Genomic DNA, 18044 nt, shown 5'->3' on the forward strand with positions numbered 1-18044 from the left:
TCCACAACGCAAGTGCCATACCTGGCATCCGGCCTCCACAACACAAGTGCCATACCTGGCATCCTGCCTCCACATCACAAGTACCATACCTGGCATCCTGTGTACACAATACAAGTGCCATACCTGACATCCTGAGTCCACAAAACAAGCGCAATACCTGGCCTCCTGTCTCCACAATGCAAGTGCCATACCTGGCATCCTGCCTCCACAACGCAAGCACCATACCTGGAATCCTGCCTGCACAACACAAGCGCATTACCTGGCATCCTATCTCCACAATACGAGACCCATACCTGGCCTCCTGTCTCCACAATACGAATCCCATGCATGGCATCCTGTGCCCACAATACAAGCGCCATACCTGGCATCCTGCCTCCACAACACAAGCGCAATACCTGACATCCTGACTCCACAATACAAGTGGCATACCTGGCATCCTGACTCCACAATACAAGTGGCATACCTGGCATCCTGAGTCCACAAAACAAGCGCAATACCTGACATCCTATCTCAACAATACGAGTGCCATACCTAGCATCCTGTGTATACAATACAAGTGCCATACCTGGCATCCTGAATCCACAAAACAAGCGCAATACCTGACATCCTGTCTCAACAATACAAGTGCCATACCTGGCATTCTGTCTCCACAACACAAGCGCAATCCCTGGCATCCTGTCTCCACAATGCAAGTGCCATACCTGGCGTCCTGCCTCCATAAAACAAGCACCATACTGGGAATCCCAACCTGCACAACACAAGCACATTACCTGGCATCCTGACTCCACAATACAAGTGCCATACCTAGCATCCTGAGTCCACAAAACAAGCGCAATACCTGGCATCCTGTCTCAACAATACAAGTGCCATACCTGGCATCCTGCCTCCACAACACAAGTGCAATACCTGGCATCCTGTCTCAACAATACAAGTGCCATACCTGGCATCCTGAGTCCACAAAACAAGCGCAATACCTGGCATCCTGTCTCAACAATACAAGTGCCATACCTGGCATCCTGCCTCCACAACACAAGTGCAATACCTGGCATCCTGTCTCAACAATACAAGTGCCATACCTGGCATCCTGAGTCCACAAAACAAGCGCAATACCTGGCATCCTGTCTCAACAATACAAGTGCCATACCTGGCATCCTGCCTCCACATCACAAGTGCCATACCTGGCATCCTGCCTCCACAATACAAGTGCCATACCTGGCATCCTGCCTGCACAACACAAGCACCATACCTGGCATCCTGCCTCCACAATACGAGAGCCATACCTGGCATCCTGCCTCCACAACACAAGCACCATACCTGGCATCCTGCCTCCACAACACAAGCGCAATACCTGGCATCCTGCCTCCACAACACAAGCGCAATACCTGGCATCCTGCCTCCACAACACAAGCGCAATACCTGGCATCCTGACTCCACAATACAAGTGCCATACCTGGCATCCTGAGTCCACAAAACAAGCACAATACCTGGCATCCTGTCTCAACAATACGAGTGCCATACCTAGCATCCTGAGTCCACAAAACAAGCGCAATACCTGGCATCCTGTCTCAACAATACAAGTGCCATACCTGGCATCCTGCCTCCACAACACAAGCGCAATACCTGGCATCCTGTCTCCACAATGCAAGTGCCATACCTGGCATCTGGCCTCCACAACACAAGTGCCATACCTAGCATCCTGCCTCCACATCACAAGTACCATACCTGGCATCCTGCCTCCACAATACAAGTGCCATACCTGGCATCCTGCCTCCACAACACAAGCACCATACCTGGCATCCTGCCTCCACAAGACAAGCGCAATACCTGGCATCCTGCCTCCACAACACAAGCGCAATACCTGGCATCCTGTCTCAGCAATACCAGTACCATACCTAGCATCCTGTGTACTCAATACAAGTGCCATACCTGGCATCCTAAGTCCACAAAACAAGCGCAATACCTGGCCTCCTGTCTCCACAATGCAAGTGCCATACCTGGCATCCTGCTTCCACAACACAAGCACCATACCTGGAATCCTGCCTGCACAACACAAGTGCATTACCTGGCATCCTATCTCCACAATACAAGAGCCATACCTGGCCTCCTGTCTCCACAATACGAATCCCATACCTGGCATCCGGCCTCCACAACACAAGTGCCATACCTGGCATCCTGCCTCCACATCACAAGTACCATACCTGGCATCCTGCCTCCACAATACAAGTGCCATACCTGGCATCCTGCCTCCATAACACAAGCACCATACCTGGCATCCTGACTCCACAATACAAATGCCATACCTGGCATCCTGCCTCCACATCACAAGTACCATACCTGGCCTCCTGTCTCAACAATACGAGTGCCATACCTGGCATCCTGCCTCCACAACACAAGCACCATACTTGGAATCCTGCCTGCACAACACAAGCGCAATACCTGGCATTCCATACCTGGCATCCTGAGTCCACAAAACAAGCGCAATACCTGGCATCCTGTCTCAACAATACGAGTGCCATACCTAGCATCCTGTGTACACAATACAAGTGCAATACCTGGCATCATGCCTCCACACCACAAGTGCAATACCTGGCATTCTCTCTCCACAATACAAGTGCCATACCTGGCATCCTGTCTCCACAACACAAGCGCAATACCTGGCATCCTGCCTCCACAACACAAGCGCAATACCTGGCATTCTGCCTCCACAACACAAGCACCATACCTGGCATCCTGCCTCCACAACAGAAGCGCAATACCTGGCATCCTGTCTCAACAATATGAGTGCCATACCTGGCATCCTGTCTCAACAATATGAGTGCCATACCTGGCATCCTGTCTCAACAATATGAGTGCCATACCTGGCATCCTGTCTCCACAATACGAGCGCAATACCTGACATCCTGCCTCCACAATACGAGCGCCATACCTGGCATCCTGCCTCCACAACACAAGCACCATACCTGGCATCCTGCCTCCACAACACAAGCGCAATACCTGGCATCCTGCCTCCACAACACAAGCGCAATACCTGGAATCCTGCCTCCACAACACAAGCGCCATACCTGGCATCCTGAGTCCACAAAACAAGCGCAATACCTGGCATCCTGTCTCAACAATACGAGTGCCATACCTAGCATCCTGAGTCCACAAAACAAGCGCAATACCTGGCATCCTGTCTCAACAATACAAGTGACATACCTGGCATCCTGCCTCCACAACGCAAGCGCAATACCTGGCATCCTGTCTCCACAACGCAAGTGCCATACCTGGCATCCGGCCTCCACAACACAAGTGCCATACCTGGCATCCTGCCTCCACATCACAAGTACCATACCTGGCATCTTGTGTACACAATACAAGTGCCATACCTGACATCCTGAGTCCACAAAACAAGCGCAATACCTGGCCTCCTGTCTCCACAATGCAAGTGCCATACCTGGCATCCTGCCTCCACAACGCAAGCACCATACCTGGAATCCTGCCTGCACAACACAAGCGCATTAACTGGCATCCTATCTCCACAATACGAGAGCCATACCTGGCCTCCTGTCTCCACAATACGAATCCCATGCATGGCATCCTGTCCCCACAATACAAGCGCCATACCTGGCATCCTGCCTCCACAACACAAGCGCAATACCTGACATCCTGACTCCACAATACAGGTGGCATACCTGGCATCCTGAGTCCACAATACAAGCGCAATACCTGACATCCTATCTCAACAATACGAGTGCCATACCTAGCATCCAGTGTATACAATACAAGTGCCATACCTGGCATCCTGAGCCCACAAAACAAGCGCAATACCTGACATCCTGTCTCAACAATACAAGTGCCATACCTCGCATCCTGTCTCCACAACACAAGCTCAATCCCTGGCATCCTGTCTCCACAATGCAAGTGCCATACCTGGCATCCTGCCTCCACAAAACAAGCACCATACTGGGAATCCCAACCTGCACAACACAAGCGCATTACCTGGCATCCTGACTCCACAATACAAGTGCCATACCTAGCATCCTGAGTCCACAAAACAAGCGCAATACCTGGCATCCTGTCTCAACAATACAAGTGCCATACCTAGCATCCTGTGTACACAATACAAGTGCCATACCTGGCATCCTGCGTCCACAAAACAAGCGCAATACCTGGCATCCTGTCTCAACAATACAAGTGCCATACCTGGCATCCTGCCTCCACAATGCAAGTGCCATACCTGGCATCCTGCCTCCACAACACAAGCACCGTACCTGGAATCCTGCCTGCACAACACAAGCGCATTACCTGGCATCCTATCTCCACAATATGAGAGCCATACCTGGCCTCCTGTATCCACAATATGAATCCCATGCCTAGCATCCTGTCCCCACAATACAAGCACCATACCTGGCATCCTGTCTCAACAATACGAGTGCCATACCTGGCATCCTCTCTCCACAATACGAGTGTCAAACCTGGCATCCTGCCTCCACAATGCAAGTGCCATACCTGGCATCCTGCCTCCACAACACAAGTACCATACCTGGAATCCTGACTCCACAATACGAGAGCCATACCTGGCCTCCTGTCTCCACAATACGAATCCCATGCCTGGCATCCTGTCCCCACAATACAAGCGCCATACCTGGCATCCTGCCTCCACAACACAAGTGCAATACCTGGCATCCTGACTCCACAATACAAGTGCCATACCTGGCATCCTGTCTCAACAATACGAGTGCTATACCTGCCATCCTCTCTCCACAATACAAGTGCCATACGTGGCATCCTGCCTCCACATCACAAGTGCAATACCTAGCATCCTGACCCCACAATCCAAGTGCTAAACCTGGCATCCTGCCTCCACAACACAAGCACCATACCTGGCATCCTGCCTCCACAACACAAGCGCAATACCTGGCATCCTGTCTCAACAATATGTGTGCCATGCCTGGCATCCTGTCTCAACAATATGAGTGCCATACCTGGCATCCTGCCTCCACAATACGAGCGCCATACCTGGCATCCTGCCTCCACAACACAAGCGCCATACCTGGCCTCCTGAGTCCACAAAACAAGCGCAATACCTGGCATCCTGTCTCAACTATACGAGTGCCATACCTAGCATCCTGTGTACACAATACAAGTGCCATACCTGGCATCCTGAGTCCACTAAACAAGCGCAATACCTGGCATCCTGTCTCAACAATACGAGTGCCATACCTGGCATCCTGCCTCCACAACACAAGCGCAATACCTGGCATCCTGGCTCCACAACGCAAGTGCCATACCTGGCATCCTGCCTCCACAACGCAAGTGCCATACCTGCCATCCTGCCTCCACAACACAAGCGCCATACCTGGCATCCTGCCTCCACAATACAAGTGCCATACCTGGCATCCTGCCTCCACAACACAAGCACCATACCTGGCATCCTGCCTCCACAAAACAAGCGCAATACCTGGCATCCTGTCTCAACAATACAAGTTCCATACCTAGCATCCTGTGTACACAATACAAGTGCCATACCTGGCATCCTGAGTCCACAAAACAAGCGCAATACCTGGCATCCTGTCTCAACAATACGAGTGCCATACCTGGCATCCTGCCTCCACAATGCAAGTGCCATACCTGGCATCCTGCCTCCACAACACAAGCACCGTACCTGGAATCCTGCCTGCACAACACAAGCGCATTACCTGGCATCCTTTCTCCACAATACGAGAGCCATACCTGGCCTCCTGTCTCCACAATACGAATCCCATGCCTAGCATCCTGTCCCCACAATACAAACACCATACCTGGCATCCTGCCTCCACAACACAAGCGCAATACCTGGCATCCTGACTCCACAATACGAGAGCCACATCTGGCATCCTGTCTCCACAATACGAATCCCATGCCTGGCATCCTGTCCCCACAATACAAGTGCCATACCTGGCATCCTGCCTCCACAACACAAGTGCAATACCTGGCATCCTGACTCCACAATACAAGTGCCATACCTGGCACCCTGTCTCAACAATACGAGTGCAATATCTGGCATCCTCTCTCCACAACACAGGCACCACACCTGGAATCCTGCCTGCACAACACAAGTGCATTACCTGGCATCCTATCTCCACAATACGAGAGCCATACCTGGCCTCCTGTCTCCACAATACGAATCCCATGCCTGGCATCCTGTCCCCACAATACAAGTGCCATACCTGGCATCCTGACTCCACAATACAAGTGCCATACCTGGCATCCTGCCTTCACAATACAAGCACCATACCTGGCATCCTGCCTCCACAACACAAGCGCCATACCTGGCATCCTGAGTCCACAAAACAAGCGCAATACCTGGCATCCTGCCTCCACAACACAAGGGCAATACCTGGCATCCTACCTCCACAACGCAAGTGCCATACCTGGCATCCTGCCTCCACAACACAAGCACCATACCTGGCATCCTGCCTCTACAACACAAGCGCAATACCTGGCATCCTGTCTCAACAATACAAGTGCCATACCTAGCATCCTGTGTACACAATACAAGTGTCATACCTGGCATCCTGAGTCCACAAAACAAGCGCAATACCTGGCATCCTGTCTCAACAATATGAGTGCTATACCTGGCATCCTCTCTCCACAATACGAGTGCCATACCTGGCATCCTGCCTCCACAATGCAAGTGCCATACCTGGCATCCTGCCTCCACAACACAAGTACCATACCTGGAATCCTGACTCCACAATACGAGAGCCATACCTGGCCTCCTGTCTCCACAATACGAATCCCATGCCTGGCATCCTGTCCCCACAATACAAGCGCCATACCTGGCATCCTGCCTCCACAACACAAGTGCAATACCTGGCATCCTGACTCCACAATACAAGTGCCATACCTGGCATCCTGTCTCAACAATACGAGTGCAATACTTGCCATCCTCTCTCCACAATACAAGTGCCATAAGTGGCATCCTGCCTCCACAACACAAGCACCATACCTGGAATCCTGCCTGCACAACACAAGCGCCATACCTGACATCCTGCCTCCACAACACAAGCACCATAACTGGCATCCTGCCTCCACAATACAAAGGCCATTTCTGGCACCTTGCCTCCACAATGCAAGTGCCATACCAGGCACCCTGCCTTCAGAACACAAGCGCCAAACCTGGCATCCTGTTTCCACAATATGAGTGCCATACCTGGCATCCTGCCTCCACAACACAAGCGCCATGCCTGGCATCCTGCCTCCACATCACAAGCGCCATACCTGGCATCCTGCCTCCACATCACAAGTACCATACCTGGCATCCTGCCTCCACAATACAAGTGCCATACCTGGCATCCTGCCTCCACAACACAAGCACCATAACTGGCATCCTGCCTCCACAACACAAGTGCAATACCTGGCATCCTGACTCCACAATACAAGTGCCATACCTGGCATCCTGAGTCCACAAAACAAGCGCAATACCTAGCCTCCTGTCTCAACAATACGAGTGCCATACCTGGCATCCTGCCTCCACAACACAAGCGCAATCCCTGGCATCCTGTCTCCACAATGCAAAGTGCCATACCTGGCATCCTGCCTCCACAACACAAGCACCATACCTGGAATCCTGCCTGCACAACACAAGCGCATTACCTGGCATCCTATCTCCACAATACAAGAGCCATACCTGGCCTCCTGTCTCCACAATACGAATCCCATGCTTGGCATCCTGTCCCCACAATACAAGCGCCATACCTGGCATCCTGCCTCCACAACACAAGCGCAATACTTGGCATCCTGACTCCACAACACAAGCGCAATACATGGCACCCTGTCTCAACAATACGAGTGCCATACCTAGCATCCTATGTACACAATACAAGTGCCATACCTGGCATCCTGCCTCCACAACACAAGCACCATACCTGGCATCCTGCCTCCACAACAGAAGCGCAATACCTGGCATCCTGTCTCAACAACATGAGTGCCATACCTGGCATCCTGTATCAACAGTATGAGTGCCATACCTGGCATCCTGTCTCCACAATACGAGCGCAATACCTGGCATCCTGCCTCCACAATACGAGCGCCATACCTGGCATCCTGCCTCCACAACACAAGCACCATACCTGGCATCCTGCCTCCACAACACAAGCGCAATACCTGGCATCCTGCCTCCACAACACAAGCGCAATACCTGGCATCCTGCCTCCACAACACAAGCGCCATACCTGGCATCCTGAGTCCACAAAACAAGCGCAATACCTGGCATCCTGTCTCAACAATACGAGTGCCATACCTAGCATCCTGAGTCCACAAAACAAGCGCAATACCTGGCATCCTGTCTCAACAATACAAGTGCCATACCTGGCATCCTGCCTCCACAACGCAAGCGCAATACCTGGCATCCTGTCTCAACAACGCAAGTGCCATACCTGGCATCCGGCCTCCACAACACAAGTGCCATACCTGGCATCCTGCCTCCACATCACAAGTACCATACCTGGCATCCTGTGTACACAATACAAGTGCCATACCTGACATCCTGAGTCCACAAAACAAGCGCAATACCTGGCCTCCTGTCTCCACAATGCAAGTGCCATACCTGGCATCCTGCCTCCACAACGCAAGCACCATACCTGGAATCCTGCCTGCACAACACAAGCGCATTACCTGGAATCCTATCTCCACAATACGAGAGCCATACCTGGCCTCCTGTCTCCACAATACGAATCCCATGCATGGCATCCTGTCCCCACAATACAAGCGCCATACCTGGCATCCTGCCTCCACAACACAAGCGCAATACCTAACATCCTGACTCCACAATACAAGTGGCATACCTGGCATCCTGACTCCACAATACAAGTGGCATACCTGGCATCCTGAGTCCACAAAACAAGCGCAATACCTGACATCCTATCTCAACAATACGAGTGCCATACCTAGCATCCTGTGTATACAATACAAGTGCCATACCTGGCATCCTGAGTCCACAAAGCAAGCGCAATACCTGACATCCTGTCTCAACAATACAAGTGCCATACCTGGCATCCTGTCTCCACAACACAAGCGCAATCCCTGGCATCCTGTCTCCACAATGCAAGTGCCATACCTGGCATCCTGCCTCCACAAAACAAGCACCATACTGGGAATCCCAACCTGCACAACACAAGCGCATTACCTGGCATCCTGACTCCACAATACAAGTGCCATACCTAGCATCCTGAGTCCACAAAACAAGCGCCATACCTGGCATCCTGTCTCAACAATACAAGTGCCATACCTGGCATCCTGCCTCCACAACACAAGTGCCATACCTGGCATCCTGCCTCCACATCACAAGTGCCATACCTGGCATCATGCCTCCACAACACAAGCGCAATACCTGGCATCCTGCCTCCACAACACAAGCACAATACCTGGCATCCTGACTCCACAATACAAATGCCATACCTGGCATCCTGAGTCCACCAAACAAGCGCAATACCTGGCATCCTGTCTCAACAATACAAGTGCCATACCTGGCATCCTGCCTCCACAACACAAGCGCAATACCTGGCGTCCTGTCTCCACAATGCAAGTGCCATACCTGGCATCCGGCCTCCACAACACAAGTGCCATACCTGGCATCCGGCCTCCACATCACAAGTACCATACCTGGCATCCTGCCTCCACAATACAAGTGCCATACCTGGCATCCTGAGTCCACAAAGCAAGCGCAATACTTGACATCCTGTCTCAACAATACAAGTGCCATACCTGGCATCCTGTCTCCACAACACAAGCGCAATCCCTGGCATCCTGTCTCCACAATGCAAGTGCCATACCTGGCATCCTGCCTCCACAAAACAAGCACCATCCTGGGAATCCCAACCTGCACAACACAAGCGCATTACCTGGCATCCTGACTCCACAATACAAGTGCCATACCTAGCATCCTGAGTCCACAAAACAAGCGCAATACCTGGCATCCTGTCTCAACAATACAAGTGCCATACCTGGCATCCTGCCTCCACAACACAAGTGCAATACCTGGCATCCTGTCTCCACAATGCAAGTGCCATACCTGGCATCCGTCTCCACAACACAAGTGCCATACCTGGCATCCTGCCTCCACATCACAAGTGCCATACCTGGCATCCTGCCTCCACAACACAAGCGCAATACCTGGCATCCTGCCTCCACAACACAAGCGTAATACCTGGCATCCTTCCTCCACAACACAAGCGCAATACCTGGCATCCTGACTCCACAATACAAATGCCATACCTGGCATCCTGAGTCCACCAAACAAGCGCAATACCTGGCATCCTGTCTCAACAATACAAGTGCCATACCTGGCATCCTGCCTCCACAACACAAGAGCAATACCTGGCATCCTGTCTCCACAATGCAAGTGCCATACCTGGCATCCGGCCTCCACAACACAAGTGCCATACCTGGCATCCGGCCTCCACAACACAAGTGCCATACCTGGCATCCTGCCTCCACAATACAAGTGCCATACCTGGCATCCTGCCTCCACAACACAAACACCATACCTGGCATCCTGCCTCCACAACACAAGCGCAACACCTGGCATCCTGTCTCCACAATGCAAGTGCCATACCTGGCATCCGGCCTCCACAACACAAGTGCCATACCTGGCATCCTGCCTCCACATCACAAGTACCATACCTGGCATCCTGCCTCCACAATACAAGTGCCATACCTGGCATCCTGCCTCCACAACACAAGCACCATACCTGGCATCCTGCCTCCACAACACAAGCGCAATACCTGGCATCCTGTTTCAACAATACAAGTACCATACCTAGCATCCTGTGTACACAATACAAGTGCCATACCTGGCATCCTGCCTCAACAACACAAGCGCAATACCTGGCATCCTGTCTCCACAATGCAAGTACCATACCTGGCCTCCTGTCTCAACAATACGAGTGCCATACCTGGCATCCTGCCTCCACAACACAAGCACCATACTTGGAATCCTGCCTGCACAACACAAGCGCATTACCTGGCATTCTGACTCCACAATACAAATGCCATACCTGGCATCCTGAGTCCACAAAACAAGCGCAATACCTGGCATCCTGTCTCAACAATACGAGTGCCATACCGAGCATCCTGTGTACACAATACAAGTGCAATACCTGGCATCATGCCTCCACAACACAAGTGCAATACCTGGCATTCTCTCTCCACAATACAAGTGCCATACCTGGCATCCTGTCTCCACAACACAAGCGCAATACCTGGCATCCTGCCTCCACAACACAAGCGCAATACCTGGCATCCTGCCTCCACAACACAAGCACCATACCTGGCATCCTGCCTCCACAACAGAAGCGCAATACCTGGCATCCTGTCTCAACAACATGAGTGCCATACCTGGCATCCTGTATCAACAGTATGAGTGCCATACCTGGCATCCTGTCTCCACAATACGAGCGCAATACCTGGCATCCTGCCTCCACAATACGAGCGCCATACCTGGCATCCTGCCTCCACAACACAAGCACCATACCTGGCATCCTGCCTCCACAACACAAGCGCAATACCTGGCATCCTGCCTCCACAACACAAGCGCAATACCTGGCATCCTGCCTCCACAACACAAGCGCCATACCTGGCATCCTGAGTCCACAAAACAAGCGCAATACCTGGCATCCTGTCTCAACAATATGAGTGCCATACCTAGCATCCTGAGTCCACAAAACAAGTGCAATACCTGGCATCCTGTCTCAACAATACAAGTGCCATACCTGGCATCCTGCCTCCACAACGCAAGCGCAATACCTGGCATCCTGTCTCCACAACGCAAGTGCCATACCTGGCATCCGGCCTCCACAACACAAGTGCCATACCTGGCAACCTGCCTCCACATCACAAGTACCATACCTGGCATCCTGTGTACACAATACAAGTGCCATACCTGACATCCTGAGTCCACAAAACAAGCGCAATACCTGGCCTCCTGTCTCCACAATGCAAGTGCCATACCTGGCATCCTGCCTCCACAACGCAAGCACCATACCTGGAATCCTGCCTGCACAACACAAACGCATTACCTGGCATCCTATCTCCACAATACGAGAGCCATACCTGGCCTCCTGTCTCCACAATACGAATCCCATGCATGGCATCCTGTCCCCACAATACAAGCGCCATACCTGGCATCCTGCCTCCACAACACAAGCGCAATACCTGACATCCTGACTCCACAATACAAGTGGCATACCTGGCATCCTGACTCCACAATACAAGTGGCATACCTGGCATCCTGAGTCCACAAAACAAGCGCAATACCTGCATCCTATCTCAACAATACGAGTGCCATACCTAGCATCCTGTGTATACAATACAAGTGCCATACCTGGCATCCTGAGTCCACAAAACAAGCGCAATACCTGACATCCTGTCTCAACAATACAAGTGCCATACCTGGCATCCTGTCTCCACAACACAAGCGCAATCCCTGGCATCCTGTCTCCACAATGCAAGTGCCATACCTGGCATCCTGCCTCCACAAAACAAGCACCATTCTGGCAATCCCAACCTGCACAACACAAGCGCATTACCTGGCATCCTGACTCCACAATACAAATGCCATACCTGGCATCTTGAGTCCACAAAACAAGCGCACTACCTGCATCCTATCTCAACAATACGAGTGCCATACCTAGCATCCTGTGTATACAATACAAGTGCCATACCTGGCATCCTGAGTCCACAAAACAAGCGCAATACCTGACATCCTGTCTCAACAATACAAGTGCCATACCTGGCATCCTGTCTCCACAACACAAGCGCAATCCCTGGCATCCTGTCTCCACAATGCAAGTGCCATACCTGGCATCCTGCCTCCACAAAACAAGCACCATTCTGGCAATCCCAACCTCCACAACACAAGCGCAATACCTGGCATCCTGACTCCACAATACAAATGCCATACCTGGCATCCTGAGTCCACCAAACAAGCGCAATACCTGGCATCCTGTCTCAACAATACAAGTGCCATACCTGGCATCCTGCCTCCACAACACAAGAGCAATACCTGGCATCCTGTCTCCACAATGCAAGTGCCATACCTGGCATCCGGCCTCCACAACACAAGTGCCATACCTGGCATCCGGCCTCCACAACACAAGTGCCATACCTGGCATCCTGCCTCCACAATACAAGTGCCATACCTGGCATCCTGCCTCCACAACACAAACACCATACCTGGCATCCTGCCTCCACAACACAAGCGCAACACCTGGCATCCTGTCTCCACAATGCAAGTGCCATACCTGGCATCCGGCCTCCACAACACAAGTGCCATACCTGGCATCCTGCCTCCACATCACAAGTACCATACCTGGCATCCTGCCTCCACAATACAAGTGCCATACCTGGCATCCTGCCTCCACAACACAAGCACCATACCTGGCATCCTGCCTCCACAACACAAGCGCAATACCTGGCATCCTGTTTCAACAATACAAGTACCATACCTAGCATCCTGTGTACACAATACAAGTGCCATACCTGGCATCCTGCCTCAACAACACAAGCGCAATACCTGGCATCCTGTCTCCACAATGCAAGTACCATACCTGGCCTCCTGTCTCAACAATACGAGTGCCATACCTGGCATCCTGCCTCCACAACACAAGCACCATACTTGGAATCCTGCCTGCACAACACAAGCGCATTACCTGGCATTCTGACTCCACAATACAAGTGCCATACCTGGCATCCTGAGTCCACAAAACAAGCGCAATACCTGGCATCCTGTCTCAACAATACGAGTGCCATACCGAGCATCCTGTGTACACAATACAAGTGCAATACCTGGCATCATGCCTCCACAACACAAGTGCAATACCTGGCATTCTCTCTCCACAATACAAGTGCCATACCTGGCATCCTGTCTCCACAACACAAGCGCAATACCTGGCATCCTGCCTCCACAACACAAGCGCAATACCTGGCATCCTGCCTCCACAACACAAGCACCATACCTGGCATCCTGCCTCCACAACAGAAGCGCAATACCTGGCATCCTGTCTCAACAACATGAGTGCCATACCTGGCATCCTGTATCAACAGTATGAGTGCCATACCTGGCATCCTGTCTCCACAATACGAGCGCAATACCTGGCATCCTGCCTCCACAACACAAGCACCATACCTGGCATCCTGCCTCCACAACACAAGCGCAATACCTGGCATCCTGCCTCCACAACACAAGCGCAATACCTGGCATCCTGCCTCCACAACACAAGCGCCATACCTGGCATCCTGAGTCCACAAAACAAGCGCAATACCTGGCATCCTGTCTCAACAATACGAGTGCCATACCTAGCATCCTGAGTCCACAAAACAAGTGCAATACCTGGCATCCTGTCTCAACAATACAAGTGCCATACCTGGCATCCTGCCTCCACAACGCAAGCGCAATACCTGGCATCCTGTCTCCACAACGCAAGTGCCATACCTGGCATCCGGCCTCCACAACACAAGTGCCATACCTGGCAACCTGCCTCCACATCACAAGTACCATACCTGGCATCCTGTGTACACAATACAAGTGCCATACCTGACATCCTGAGTCCACAAAACAAGCGCAATACCTGGCCTCCTGTCTCCACAATGCAAGTGCCATACCTGGCATCCTGCCTCCACAACGCAAGCACCATACCTGGAATCCTGCCTGCACAACACAAACGCATTACCTGGCATCCTATCTCCACAATACGAGAGCCATACCTGGCCTCCTGTCTCCACAATACGAATCCCATGCATGGCATCCTGTCCCCACAATACAAGCGCCATACCTGGCATCCTGCCTCCACAACACAAGCGCAATACCTGACATCCTGACTCCACAATACAAGTGGCATACCTGGCATCCTGACTCCACAATACAAGTGGCATACCTGGCATCCTGAGTCCACAAAACAAGCGCAATACCTGCATCCTATCTCAACAATACGAGTGCCATACCTAGCATCCTGTGTATACAATACAAGTGCCATACCTGGCATCCTGAGTCCACAAAACAAGCGCAATACCTGACATCCTGTCTCAACAATACAAGTGCCATACCTGGCATCCTGTCTCCACAACACAAGCGCAATCCCTGGCATCCTGTCTCCACAATGCAAGTGCCATACCTGGCATCCTGCCTCCACAAAACAAGCACCATTCTGGCAATCCCAACCTGCACAACACAAGCGCATTACCTGGCATCCTGACTCCACAATACAAGTGCCATACCTAGCATCCTGAGTCCACAAAACAAGCGCAATACCTGGCATCCTGTCTCAACAATACAAGTGCCATACCTGGCATCCTGCCTCCACAACACAAGTGCAATACCTGGCATCCTGTCTCAACAATACAAGTGCCATGCCTAGCATCCTGTGTACACAATACAAGTGCCATACCTGGCATCCTGAGTCCACAAAACAAGCACAATACCTGGCATCCTGTCTCAACAATACAAGTGCCATACCTGGCATCCTGCCTCCACAACACAAGTGCAATACCTGGCATCCTGTCTCCACAATGCAAGTGCCATACCTGGCATCCGTCTCCACAAGACAAGTGCCATACCTGGCATCCTGCCTCCACATCACAAGTGCCATACCTGGCATCCTGCCTCCACAATACAAGTGCCATACCTGGCATCCTGCCTCCACACCACAAGCACCATACCTGGGATCCTGCCTCCACAATACGAGAGCCATACCTGGCATCCTGCCTCCACAACGCAAGCACCATACCTGGCATCCTGCCTCCACAACACAAGCGCAATACCTGGCATCCTGCCTCCACAACACAAGCGCAATACCTGGCATCCTGACTCCACAATATAAGTACCATACCTGGCATCCTGAGTCCACAAAACAAGCGCAATACCTGGCATCCTGTCTCAACAATACGAGTGCCATACCTAGCATCCTGAGTCCACAAAACAAGTGCAATACCTGGCATCCTGTCTCAACAATACAAGTGCCATACCTGGCATCCTGCCTCCACAACACAAGCCCAATACCTGGCATCCTGTCTCCACAATGCAAGTGCCATACCTGGCATCTGGCCTCCACAACACAAGTGCCATACCTGGCATCCTGCCTCCACATCACAAGTACCATACCTGGCATCCTGCCTCCACAATACAAGTGCCATACCTGGCATCCTGCCTCCACAACACAAGCACCATACCTGGCATCCTGCCTCCACAAGACAAGCGCAATACCTGGCATCCTGCCTCCACAACACAAGCGCAATACCTGGCATCCTGTTTCAGCAATACCGGTACCATACCTAGCATCCTGTGTACACAATACAAGTGCCATACCTGGCATCCAGAGTCCACAAAACTAGCGCAATACCTGGCCTCCTGTCTCCACAATGCAAGTGCCATACCTGGCATCCTGCTTCCACAACACAAGCACCATACCTGGAATCCTGCCTGCACAACACAAGTGCATTACCTGGCATCCTATCTCCACAACACAAGCGCAATACCTTGCATCCTGCCTCCACAACACAAGCGCCATACCTGGCATCCTGAGTCCACAAAACAAGCGCAATACCTGGCATCCTGTCTCAACAATACGAGTGCCAAACCTAGCATCCTGAGTCCACAAAACAAGCGCAATACCTGGCATCCTGTCTCAACAATACAAGTGCCATACCTGGCATCCTGCCTCCACAACGCAAGCGCAATACCTGGCATCCTGTCTCCACAACGCAAGTGCCATACCTGGCATCCGGCCTCCACAACGCAAGTGCCATACCTGGCATCCTGCCTCCACATCACAAGTACCATACCTGGCATCCTGTGTACACAATACAAGTGCCATACCTGACATCCTGAGTCCACAAAACAAGCGCAATACCTGGCCTCCTGTCTCCACAATGCAAGTGCCATACCTGGCATCCTGCCTCCACAACGCAAGCACCATACCTGGAATCCTGCCTGCACAACACAAGCGCATTACCTGGCATCCTATCTCCACAATACAAGAGCCATACCTGGCCTCCTGTCTCCACAATACGAATCCCATGCATGGCATCCTGTCCCCACAATACAAGCGCCATACCTGGCATCCTGCCTCCACAACACAAGCGCAATACCTGACATCCTGACTCCACAATACAAGTGGCATACCTGGCATCCTGACTCCACAATACAAGTGGCATACCTGGCATCCTGAGTCCACAAAACAAGCGCAATACCTGCATCCTATCTCAACAATACGAGTGCCATACCTAGCATCCTGTGTATACAATACAAGTGCCATACCTGGCATCCTGAGTCCACAAAACAAGCGCAATACCTGACATCCTGTCTCAACAATACAAGTGCCATACCTGGAATCCTGTCTCCACAATGCAAGTGCCATACCTGGCGTCCTGCCTCCACAAAACAAGCACCATACTGGGAATCCCAACCTGCACAACACAAGCGCATTACCTGGCATCCTGACTCCACAATACAAGTGCCATACCTAGCATCCTGAGTCCACAAAACAAGCGCAATACCTGGCATCCTGTCTCAACAATACAAGTGCCATACCTGGCATCCTGCCTCCACAACACAAGTGCAATACCTGGCATCCTGTCTCAACAATACAAGTGCCATACCTGGCATCCTGAGTCCACAAAACAAGCGCAATACCTGGCATCCTATCTCAACAATACGAGTGCCATACCTGGCATCCTGCCTCCACAATGCAAGTGCCATACCTGGCATCCTGCCTCCACAACACAAGCACCGTACCTGGAATCCTGCCTGCACAACACAAGCGCATTACCTGGCATCCTTTCTCCACAATACGAGAGCCATACCTGGCCTCCTGTCTCCACAATACGAATCCCATGCCTAGCATCCTGTCCCCACAATACAAACACCATACCTGGCATCCTGCCTCCACAACACAAGCGCATTACCTGGCATCCTATCTCCACAATACGGGAGCCATACCTGGCCTCCTGTCTCCACAATACGAATCCCATGCCTGGCATCCTGTCCCCACAATACAAGTGCCATACCTCGCATCCTGACTCCACAA

The sequence above is a fragment of the Ambystoma mexicanum genome, chromosome 12, assembly GCF_040938575.1.
Source record: "Ambystoma mexicanum isolate Mex_15411 chromosome 12, UKY_AmexF1_1, whole genome shotgun sequence".
Lineage (NCBI taxonomy): Eukaryota > Metazoa > Chordata > Amphibia > Caudata > Ambystomatidae > Ambystoma > Ambystoma mexicanum.